The sequence below is a fragment of the Lissotriton helveticus genome, chromosome 1_1 (assembly GCF_964261635.1).
Source record: "Lissotriton helveticus chromosome 1_1, aLisHel1.1, whole genome shotgun sequence".
Lineage (NCBI taxonomy): Eukaryota > Metazoa > Chordata > Amphibia > Caudata > Salamandridae > Lissotriton > Lissotriton helveticus.
The window spans coordinates 267,087,528-267,099,684 of record NC_136057.1 but is presented as its reverse complement, the minus strand read 5'-3'; positions in this window follow the sequence as shown (position 1 = coordinate 267,099,684).

Sequence of the window (12,157 nt, the reverse complement as noted above, 5' to 3'; positions counted from 1 at the left end):
ATAAGTAAGCCAGAGGTGGAAATATAACTGTTGTTTCATAAAGTAAAAGATGTTGGTGCTTTTCTTTCAGAAACTCGGGTAAATGGAAGATTAAGAATACTATTGAGTAATTTCCAAAGAAAAGTACTTTCCATATATTATTTGGCCTCGTGGAAAAGTACGTGGATCAGAAGTGAGTTAAGATATGTTTTTTCAAAATTTTACATTATTTATTGAAACGTTGTATGGGTTTTTTAAACACAATCTTTTTGATTGTGTTTTTTTTGCCCGCTGTCATATGAGTAGTATTGAAGTCACTGTTTTAAGTGAAATTCAATATATTCTGAGAACAGCAAAAATAAACCATATAACATGTTGTACAAATTATTTTGTATTATGAAATATATATTATTCTCCCCTTGTCTCACGCTCACTCACCTTTTTCCACCCTCTATCACTCCTCTTAACCCACCCTCACTGCCCTTCTCTCACTCTCCCTCACCTCCCTTCCCTTATTCAACTTTCCTCACTTATCCACATTCCCCATTCCTTCACTGCCCTTTCCCTCTCTCCCATCCACCACTTTCCAGCTGTCAGTCACTCTACTTCACTCCCCTTCCCATTCTTTCCTTTCTCTGCTCCCTCACTAATTCCCCTTCCCTTACTCACCTTACTCCACTTCACTCACTCCTTCTTTCACTCCTTCTGTCCTCTCACATCCTCACTCCTCTTCCCTCACTCTCTCTGTCCTCCCACTCTCTCACTCCTCTTCAATCACGCTCACTCCCTATAACTCACACACAATCCCTCACTTACCTTTCTTTGCTCCCTTACTCAGTCCTTTTATCTCACTCTTTCCTTTACTGCCTCTATGTCCTCACTCCCCAGTCCTCTTGGCTTACAATCACTTGCCTTTATCCACCCTCTATCACTCCTCTTTCCTCAACTTCACTGCCCTTCTCTCACCCTCCCTCACCCCCGTTCCCTTACTCCACTTCGCTCAGTTATTCTCATTCCCCATGTTTACTCCCCTTTCCCTAACTCCCCTCCCACACTCAACTTCTTTCAGTCTCCCTTCTTCACTTCCCTTCCCCTCTCTTTCCTTCCTTCGCTCCCTCACTCATTCTTCTTCCTTTACTCACCTTACTCCAATTCTCTTAGGGCCCGATTCCCAGAACTAACTTAAGACAAAATCCTAAACTTACTACTTTTGGTATTCACAGAAGTTAGGATTTTGTCTTAAGACAGACTTAAGACAGAATCCTAACTTAAGTCTGCCTTAAGACAAAATCCTAACTTCTGTGAATACCAAAAGTAGTAAGTTTAGGATTTTGTCTTAAGTTAGTTCTGTGAATCGGGCCCTTTCTCCTTATGTCACTCCCTCTGTCCTCTCACTTCCTCACTCCCTTTCCCTCACTCCCTCTCTCTTAGCCTTACTTTCTCCGTCCCTTCACTTTCTCACTCCTCTTCTGTCTCGCTCACTCCCTATAACTCACCCACACTCCCTCACTTACCTTTCTTTGCTCTCTCACTCAGTCCCATTCTGTCACTCTTTCCTTCACTACCTCTATGTCCTCACTCCCTCAGTCCCCTTGTCTGAAACTCACTCGCCTTTATCCACCCTCTATCATCCCTCTATTCTCAACCTCACTGTCCTTCTCTCACCCTCCCTCACCCTTGTTCCCTTAATCCGGTTCCTTCACTTATCCTCATTCATCATCCTTAACTCCCCTTCCCCTTTCTCTCCTCACGCACTCACCTTTTCCCAGTTCCTCTGCTTCACTCCCCTTTTCCTTCTTTCCTTCCTTTGCTCCCTCAGTCATTCCCCTTCCCTCACTCACCTTACTGCCCTTTACTCACTCCTTCTCTCACTCCCTCTGTTCTCTCATATTCTCACTCCTCTTCCCTCACTCCCTCTCTGTTACCCTCACTCCCATTGTCCCCTCACTGTCTTTCACCCTCACTCACCTTCCATCCCTCATTGTCATGAATCCACCCTCACTCACTCCTGCTTCCCTGTCACTCACTCCCCTTTCTTTATTCCCCTTTCTTCCTTTAGTTTTCCTAACTCACATTCCTATAATATCTTACTCACCTTCACTTCATTTCTCTCTCCTTCTCTTCCTCTCTGTCACTGAATGTATCCATCTTATTATTTTCTTAGTAATATCCTCTCCCTCTATTTCTTTTTCAATCTCTCTAACCTTCACCATTCCTTTGTTTTCCTTTCTGTGTCCTTCACTCCTACTTTATCTCTTATTACCCTTTTATGACTTTAAATCTCCTGCCTTGTCTCTTGTATTGTGAATTATGTATTGTAAATCGTATAACTTACTTTCTTTTTCTCTTCCACAGATATTACATTTAGTAAAAATATGTAATACGTTTACTTTACTTATATGGTAAGTTTGACATACAAAATTTACTTTCTCATCACTCTTTTCCTTAACCTTACTACTCGTCTCTCACCCACCCACACCCCTGTTCTATTACTGCGCTTCCCTCACTTATTCTCAATCCGCATGTTTACTCCCCTTACCCTCACTCCCCTCCCACACTCACCTTCTTTCAGACCTCCTGCTTTACTTCCCTTCCTCTCTCTTCCCTTCCTTTGCTCCTTCACTCTTTTCCCTTCCCTTACTCTCCTTACTCTACTTCACTAACTCCTTCTCTCACTCCCTCTGTCCTCTTACTTCCTCACTCCCCTTCCCTCACTCCCTTTTTCTCAGCCTTACTCTCTCCGCCCCTTCAGTCTCTCACTCTTCTTCTGTCACGCTCACTCCCTATAACTCACCCACACTCTTTCACTTACCTTTCTTTGCTCCCTTACTCAGTCCTTTTCTCTCACTCTTTCCTTCACTACCTCTATGTCCTCACTCCCTCAGTCCCCTTGTCTTACACTGACTCGCCTTTATCCACCCTCTATCATCCCTCTTTCCTCAACCTCACTGCCCTTCTATCACCCTCCTTTACTCCTGTTTCCTTACTACGGTTCCCTGACTTATCCTCATTCCCCATCCTTAACTCCCCTTCCCCTTTCTCTCCTCACGCACTCACCTTTTCCCAGTCCCTTTGCTTCACTCCTCTTCCCCTTCTTTCCTTCCTTTGCTCCCTCAGTCATTTCCCTTCCCTCACTCACATTACTCCCCTTTACTCACTCCTTCTCTCACTCCCTCTGTTCTCTCATATTCTCACTCCTCTTCCCTCACTCCCTCTCTGTTACCCTCACTCCCATTGTCCCCTCACTGTCTTACGCCCATACACTCACCCTCACTCACCTTCCATCCCTCATTGTCATGAATCCACCCTCACTCACTCCTGCTTCCCTGTCACTCACTCCCCTTTCTTTACTCCCCTTTCTTCCTTTAGTTTTCCTAATTCACATTCCTTTAGTATCTTACTCACCTTCACTTCATTTCTCTCTCCTTCTCTTCCTCTCTGTCACTGAATGTATCCATCTCATTATCCTCTTAGTAATTTGCTCTCCTATATTTCTTTTTCACTCTCTCTGACCTTCAACATTCCTTTGTTTTCCTTTCTGTGTCCTTCACTCCTACTTTATCTCTTACTACCCTTTTATGACTTTTAATCTCCTGCCTTGTCTCTTGTATTGTGAAATATACATTGTAAATATTATAACTTACTTTTTTTTCCTCTTCCACAGATATTAAATTTAGTAGAAATATGTAATTAAGTTTACATTACTTATAAAGTAAGTTTGACATACAAAATTTACTTTCTCATCACTCTTTTCCTGAACCTCGCTACTCTTCTCTCACCCACCCACACCCCCGTTCCCTTACTGCACTTCCCTCACTTATTCTCAATCCCCATGTTTACTCACCTTTCCCTCACTCCCCTCCCACACTCACCTTCTTTTAGACCTCCTGCTTTACTTTCTTTCCTCTCTCTTCTCTTCCTTCGCTCCTTCACTCTTTTCCCTTCCCTTACTCTCCTTACTCCACTTCACTAACTCCTTCTCTCACTCCCTCTGTCCTCTTACTTCCTCACTCCCCTTCCCTCATTCTCTCTCTCTTAGCCTCATTCTTTCCGTCCTCTTAGTCTCTCACTCCTCTTCTGTCACGCTCACTCCCTATAACTCAGCCACACTCCCTCACTTATCTTTCTTTGCTCCCTCACTCAGTCCCTTTCTGTCACTCTTTCCTTCACTACCTCTATCCCATCACTTCCTCACTCCCCTTGTCTTACCCTCACTCACTTTTATCCACCCTCTTTACTCATGCTCTCTGCCGTTCTTTCACCCTCCTTCACCCCAGTTCCCTTAGTCTGGTTCCCTCACTTCCCCTCATTCCCTATCTTTCTCTCCCTTTCCCTTTACTTTCATCCTCCATTCACCTTCCCTCAGTACCTATGCTTCAGTCCTCTTCCCCTCTATTCTCGTCTTTCGCTCACTCACTCATTCCCCTTCCCTCACTCACCTTACTCCACTTTACTCACTCTTTCTCTCACTCCCTCTGTCCTGTCAAATCCTCATTCTCCTTCCCTCACTCCCTCTCTCTTAGCTTTACTACCTCCGTCCCCTCACTCTCTCACTCCTCTTCCATCACGCTCACTCCCTATAACTCTCCAACACTCCCTCACTTAGCTTTCTATGCTCCCTCACTCAGTCCCCTTCTCTTATGCTTTCCTTCAGTCCCTCTGTCTCCTCACTCCCTCACTCCCCTTGTCTCATGCTCACTTGCCTTTATCCACCCTCTATCACCCCTCTTTACTCACCCTCACTGCCCTTCTCTCACTCTCCCTCACCCCGTTTCCTTACTCCACTTCCCTCACTACCTCTCATTCCCTGTTCCTTCACTCCCCTTCCCCTCTCTCCCCTCCACCACTTACCAGCTCTCAGTCACTCGACTTCAGTCCCCTTCCCCTTCTTTCTATCTTTTGCTCCCTCAGTAATTCCCCTTCCCTTACTCACCTTACTCCACTTCACTCACTCCTTCTCTCACTCTCTCTTTCATTCACTTCCTCACTCCCCTTCCTTCACTCCCTCTGTCTTACCCTCACTCTCTACATCCCCTTACTCGGTCACTCCCCCTTCACTCACCCTCACTCACCTTGCATTCCTCACTGTCATCAACTCACCTTTACTCACTCCCCTTCTATCATTTGTTCCATGAGTCACTTTCTCCCCTTCATTTAGTCATTTCATCCAAACAATTATGCAGTACACATTCATTAAAAAAAAGAATGACACAATATGTAAAGAATATAGATCTTTCTGGAGTATTGCAGGTAGTTCTGAAAATAACTCTTTTTTAGTTTTTAATTTTATTTTGTAAATTTTCTGAACGTTTTTATATATATGTATATTTTTTTTTTTTAACCCTGGGCTTAAAACTACGCTACGCTGACAGAGCATGCAAAGTTTGTACTAATTCGCACTCTGCAAATTGCACGTAGTACAGTACCAAAACTGTGCTTAATCACATAGCGTAGCATCTAAATCAACAATATTCTCAGATGCTTTGAAAAAGCAATTTTACATGCTTAACAGCATATAACCAATTCACAAAAATGAACTTTTGCAATGAAAACATTAGGGGGCAGATTTATGTCAGACTTGCGCCACATTTACACCGCCGTGCGTCACGCAACGGCGGTGTAAACGTGGCGCATCCCTGCGACCCATTTACAACGTGACGCATCTAGGCAGATGCGACACATGTGGACGTTCCGGCGCAGGGTGGGCATTCCGGCGCAGGTGTGCCTCGCAAAAGTGCCTGCGTGAAATATACAAGATTTCACGCAGGCACTTTTAGGCCAATGCTGTGTCAAAACCCTGCGTAAGGCTTGACACAGCATTGGATAGATAGGGCCCCCAGAGCATTGCTGGAGCTGTGTCGCAACTCCAGCAATGCGCCACTTTTACGGCACAGATGCGTGACGCATCTGTGCCGTTTTTTCCCCATGGTGCGCCGCATTGTAAATGCGGCGCACCAGGGGTGGCAGAGCTGCGGCGCACAATAACTGGCGCATTGTAAATCTGCCCATAGGTAATGAGAGAGCTGATGATTTTGGGGTCCCCCCTAACCTAAGGGGAGCACCAAGCAGATGCCTTGAACACAAAGAGCATAAACAAAAAGCACATTTTGTTGAACTTCAGTGGTGATCCCATCATTTTAGGACCACCCCAAGCACAGTTATTGGCAAAAAAAAATCCCAACCAAAGGCCCTGCAAAGCATTATGGGACGAGATTAGCAGTGGGCAGTGAATAATATAGTATCCAATATCAAAATAATTCTACAAAGAGCTGCAGTTCACCTAGTTGTTACTAAATTTCCCTCACAAGTCAAATTCAAAGCATTGAAATTATTCTTACATCAAGCTGCAGTTCCACTGGTCGTCCCTAGATGTCCCTCACGAGTCAAATGCAAAGCATTGAAATTATTCTTACATCAAGCTGCAGTTCCACTGGTCGTCCCTAGATGTCCCTCACGAGTCAAATGCAAACCCATTGAAACACTTTCATCAAGCATTTGCATTTGACTCGTTAGGGACATCTAGTAACCACCAGTTGAACTGCAGCTCTTTGTAGAATTATTTTGGTATTGTATACTATATAATATTCACTGCCCACTGCTAATCTCATCCCATAATGCTTTGCAGGGCCTTTGGTTGGGAATGTTTTTTTGCCAATAATTGGGTTTGTCCTAAGAGGATGGGACCACAACTAAATTGTTCAATAAGATGTGTTTTTTTGTTTTCAAGGCATCTGTTTGGTACTCACAACAAGGGGTGGTGAGGGACAGAGTCTCTGAATTAAGCAGAATACTCTCACCCTGTCAAGAGATCAGGGCTAGATCCAACACCGTTTTTTAGCTCACTGCACCATCCCAGTTTCAGAACCTGGCTGTATGCAAATTAGTCTGTTCCTGTCCCAGTGCATGATGGGAACTGGGCAAACCAAACTACAAAAGCCAATTCTTACACTGGGAAGGAAACAAGCTTCCGGGGACCGGTTTCTGGCATTACAGCCGTCTTCGGCCCGGCTTGCTTGAATCCTGATGGTGCAATGAGCAAGGGACTCATGTCTGAGTATACCCTTCCACGCTTAGGGTGGACAAAAATATTTACAACAAGGGGTGGTGAGGGACAGAGTCTCTGAATTAAGCAGAATACTCTCACCCTGTCAAGAGATCAGGGCTAGATCCAACACCGTTTTTTAGCTCACTGCACCATCCCAGTTTCAGAACCTGGCTGTATGCAAATTAGTCTGTTCCTGTCCCAGTGCATGATGGGAACAGGGCAAACCAAACTACAAAAGCCAATTCTTACACTGGGAAGGAAACAAGCTTCCGGGGACCGGTTTCTGGCATTACAGCCGTCTTCGGCCCGGCTTGCTTGAATCCTGATGGTGCAATGAGCAAGGGACTCATGTCTGAGTATACCCTTCCACGCTTAGGGTGGACAAAAATATTTACAACAAGGGGTGGTGAGGGACAGAGTCTCTGAATTAAGCAGAATACTCTCACCCTGTCAAGAGATCAGGGCTAGATCCAACACCGTTTTTTAGCTCACTGCACCATCCCAGTTTCAGAACCTGGCTGTATGCAAATTAGTCTGTTCCTGTCCCAGTGCATGATGGGAACAGGGCAAACCAAACTACAAAAGCCAATTCTTACACTGGGAAGGAAACAAGCTTCCGGGGACCGGTTTCTGGCATTACAGCCGTCTTCGGCCCGGCTTGCTTGAATCCTGATGGTGCAATGAGCAAGGGACTCATGTCTGAGTATACCCTTCCACGCTTAGGGTGGACAAAAATATTTACAACAAGGGGTGGTGAGGGACAGAGTCTCTGAATTAAGCAGAATACTCTCACCCTGTCAAGAGATCAGGGCTAGATCCAACACCGTTTTTTAGCTCACTGCACCATCCCAGTTTCAGAACCTGGCTGTATGCAAATTAGTCTGTTCCTGTCCCAGTGCATGATGGGAACAGGGCAAACCAAACTACAAAAGCCAATTCTTACACTGGGAAGGAAACAAGCTTCCGGGGACCGGTTTCTGGCATTACAGCCGTCTTCGGCCCGGCTTGCTTGAATCCTGATGGTGCAATGAGCAAGGGACTCATGTCTGAGTATACCCTTCCACGCTTAGGGTGGACAAAAATATTTACAACAAGGGGTGGTGAGGGACAGAGTCTCTGAATTAAGCAGAATACTTTCACCCTGTCAAGAGATCAGGGCTAGATCCAACACCGTTTTTTAGCTCACTGCACCATCCCAGTTTCAGAACCTGGCTGTATGCAAATTAGTCTGTTCCTGTCCCAGTGCATGATGGGAACAGGGCAAACCAAACTACAAAAGCCAATTCTTACACTGGGAAGGAAACAAGCTTCCGGGGACCGGTTTCTGGCATTACAGCCGTCTTCGGCCCGGCTTGCTTGAATCCTGATGGTGCAATGAGCAAGGGACTCATGTCTGAGTATACCCTTCCACGCTTAGGGTGGACAAAAATATTTACAACAAGGGGTGGTGAGGGACAGAGTCTCTGAATTAAGCAGAATACTCTCACCCTGTCAAGAGATCAGGGCTAGATCCAACACCGTTTTTTAGCTCACTGCACCATCCCAGTTTCAGAACCTGGCTGTATGCAAATTAGTCTGTTCCTGTCCCAGTGCATGATGGGAACAGGGCAAACCAAACTACAAAAGCCAATTCTTACACTGGGAAGGAAACAAGCTTCCGGGGACCGGTTTCTGGCATTACAGCCGTCTTCGGCCCGGCTTGCTTGAATCCTGATGGTGCAATGAGCAAGGGACTCATGTCTGAGTATACCCTTCCACGCTTAGGGTGGACAAAAATATTTACAACAAGGGGTGGTGAGGGACAGAGTCTCTGAATTAAGCAGAATACTCTCACCCTGTCAAGAGATCAGGGCTAGATCCAACACCGTTTTTTAGCTCACTGCACCATCCCAGTTTCAGAACCTGGCTGTATGCAAATTAGTCTGTTCCTGTCCCAGTGCATGATGGGAACAGGGCAAACCAAACTACAAAAGCCAATTCTTACACTGGGAAGGAAACAAGCTTCCGGGGACCGGTTTCTGGCATTACAGCCGTCTTCGGCCCGGCTTGCTTGAATCCTGATGGTGCAATGAGCAAGGGACTCATGTCTGAGTATACCCTTCCACGCTTAGGGTGGACAAAAATATTTACAACAAGGGGTGGTGAGGGACAGAGTCTCTGAATTAAGCAGAATACTCTCACCCTGTCAAGAGATCAGGGCTAGATCCAACACCGTTTTTTAGCTCACTGCACCATCCCAGTTTCAGAACCTGGCTGTATGCAAATTAGTCTGTTCCTGTCCCAGTGCATGATGGGAACAGGGCAAACCAAACTACAAAAGCCAATTCTTACACTGGGAAGGAAACAAGCTTCCGGGGACCGGTTTCTGGCATTACAGCCGTCTTCGGCCCGGCTTGCTTGAATCCTGATGGTGCAATGAGCAAGGGACTCATGTCTGAGTATACCCTTCCACGCTTAGGGTGGACAAAAATATTTACAACAAGGGGTGGTGAGGGACAGAGTCTCTGAATTAAGCAGAATACTCTCACCCTGTCAAGAGATCAGGGCTAGATCCAACACCGTTTTTTAGCTCACTGCACCATCCCAGTTTCAGAACCTGGCTGTATGCAAATTAGTCTGTTCCTGTCCCAGTGCATGATGGGAACAGGGCAAACCAAACTACAAAAGCCAATTCTTACACTGGGAAGGAAACAAGCTTCCGGGGACCGGTTTCTGGCATTACAGCCGTCTTCGGCCCGGCTTGCTTGAATCCTGATGGTGCAATGAGCAAGGGACTCATGTCTGAGTATACCCTTCCACGCTTAGGGTGGACAAAAATATTTACAACAAGGGGTGGTGAGGGACAGAGTCTCTGAATTAAGCAGAATACTCTCACCCTGTCAAGAGATCAGGGCTAGATCCAACACCGTTTTTTAGCTCACTGCACCATCCCAGTTTCAGAACCTGGCTGTATGCAAATTAGTCTGTTCCTGTCCCAGTGCATGATGGGAACAGGGCAAACCAAACTACAAAAGCCAATTCTTACACTGGGAAGGAAACAAGCTTCCGGGGACCGGTTTCTGGCATTACAGCCGTCTTCGGCCCGGCTTGCTTGAATCCTGATGGTGCAATGAGCAAGGGACTCATGTCTGAGTATACCCTTCCACGCTTAGGGTGGACAAAAATATTTACAACAAGGGGTGGTGAGGGACTCCCTAGGTTAGGGAGGATCCCAAAATCATCACATCTCCCACTGCTTGCTAATTTTTAAGTTTCCCCATTGTGAAAGTACTATATGCGCTTTAGTATATAAAGATAGAAATACTTATGTTATCATATTTGGGCATGTACAGGAAGATTTTTGCAATTTTTGCACAGTACAGACAAGTATACAGTGTCATCAGCTATGCTACGCAGACTACGTGAAGTTTAAGGTATACTACAAAGTATACTATGTGAAGCTACACAAAGTACGCCCAGTCTTAATTATTTTACAGAACAAAAACAAAACTAGGGAATGCTAAATTGCTCAACAGGAGCACAAAAAAGGGAAAAATTAGAGATGAGGGGCTACTAGGGAATGCAAAATTACTCAACAGGAGCAAAAAAAAGGGAAAAATTAGAGATGAGGGGCTCAGCGGTGATCCTTTTTCTTCCTAATAATAAATTCTATGCTTTGCTTGCCATAACAAAGCAACTCATCACAGTACTTGCACACAAATTTCAGGTCTGCAAAGTCCGGCTGCACAACAGGTATTAATCTTGCACCTTGACTTCCAGAAGGTGTTGGACTACCAGTTGAGGTACTGCCGCCATCTCTTGGGGGATTGCGTGCCAGGTCCCTGACACTCTCCCGGGCATAGTTCTGGGGGTGCCTTCTTTGTACATGTCAAATCATAGTGGAGTTGCCAAAACTGTATTTCTTTCTTGGGTCACCACGTGATAGAATTGTGTGACATATTTTGCATTCCACCTTTGGTGCATTGACTTTCTTCTCACCTTCTGGAATGGTGAAAAACTTCCAGATGAAGTGCTCCTTAATTTTTGGCTGAGGAGGGTCCTCATGTAGACACTCATCGGAGTCACTACTGCTTGGTGCTCTTCCAGCCATTCTTTTCAAAGAATTCAAGTGGAGAAACAGGGAACAGGTCTTGCTCTCTCCAAAGTGAAAGAGGTAGTGAAGGAAATGGGTGGGGTTTTCATTAGTTGTAAAAAAAACTGTTAACAACTAATGAAAAGTGTTATTTTAAGGTCACATACCTAAACAGACTTAAGACAGACTTAAGTTAGGATTCATTCTTAAGTCTGTCTTAAGTCTGTCTTAAGACAAAATCCTAACTTCTGTGAATACCAAAAGTAGTAAGTTTAGGATTTTGTCTTAAGTTAGTTTTGTGAATCGGGCCCGCAAACTGGTGTGAAACCTATGTTTTTTCAGTGAATATATATATCTATATATATTTATATATATATATATATATATATATATATATATATATATATATATATATATATACATATATATATATATATATATTACCTACTGGCGGTCGCCAGTAGGTATATATAGTTAGGATTTTTTCTCTATGGGATTTTTGAAAATTCTATGTCTAATAACTTTGGCGTTTGTGGACGGAATTGGCTGAAATTTTCAGGAAAATGGCACATTTTGTTTCTGAGCAGCCCTTGAAAATTTGGGGGGGTTCGTCAAGGGGGGGCCGAGAAAAAAGGGGGGTCCCAAAACGTGTTTTTAACATTGAGTTTTCCATAGGGCGGTTGGCCTCACTTTTAGCCCGAACGGCTGAATGGATTTGCACGAAACTTGGCAAAATTGTAGGGACTGGTAGCCCGATGTGCCTTTTGTAGGTCTCAATATATGTGCTCCAGTGGATTTTGAGAAATTAACGTTTAAAAAAAGATATATATCTGTAACAGCGGACCTGGCAGCGTCCCAGGACGCGTACTTTACGCGCAACGGAGCTTTGTGAAGCGAAGCTGATTGGTTCTCCGGCGTCTGTCAACATTCCAAAAAGTCCGTAGCGGCCGCCATCTTGTCTCTCGGTAGGATCGAGAGACAAGAGGAGGTCAAAACAAAGGGGGAAATAACTATAAGGGGGCATAGTAGATCCTCGCTGACCCCCTAGGTTTGATGTGGAG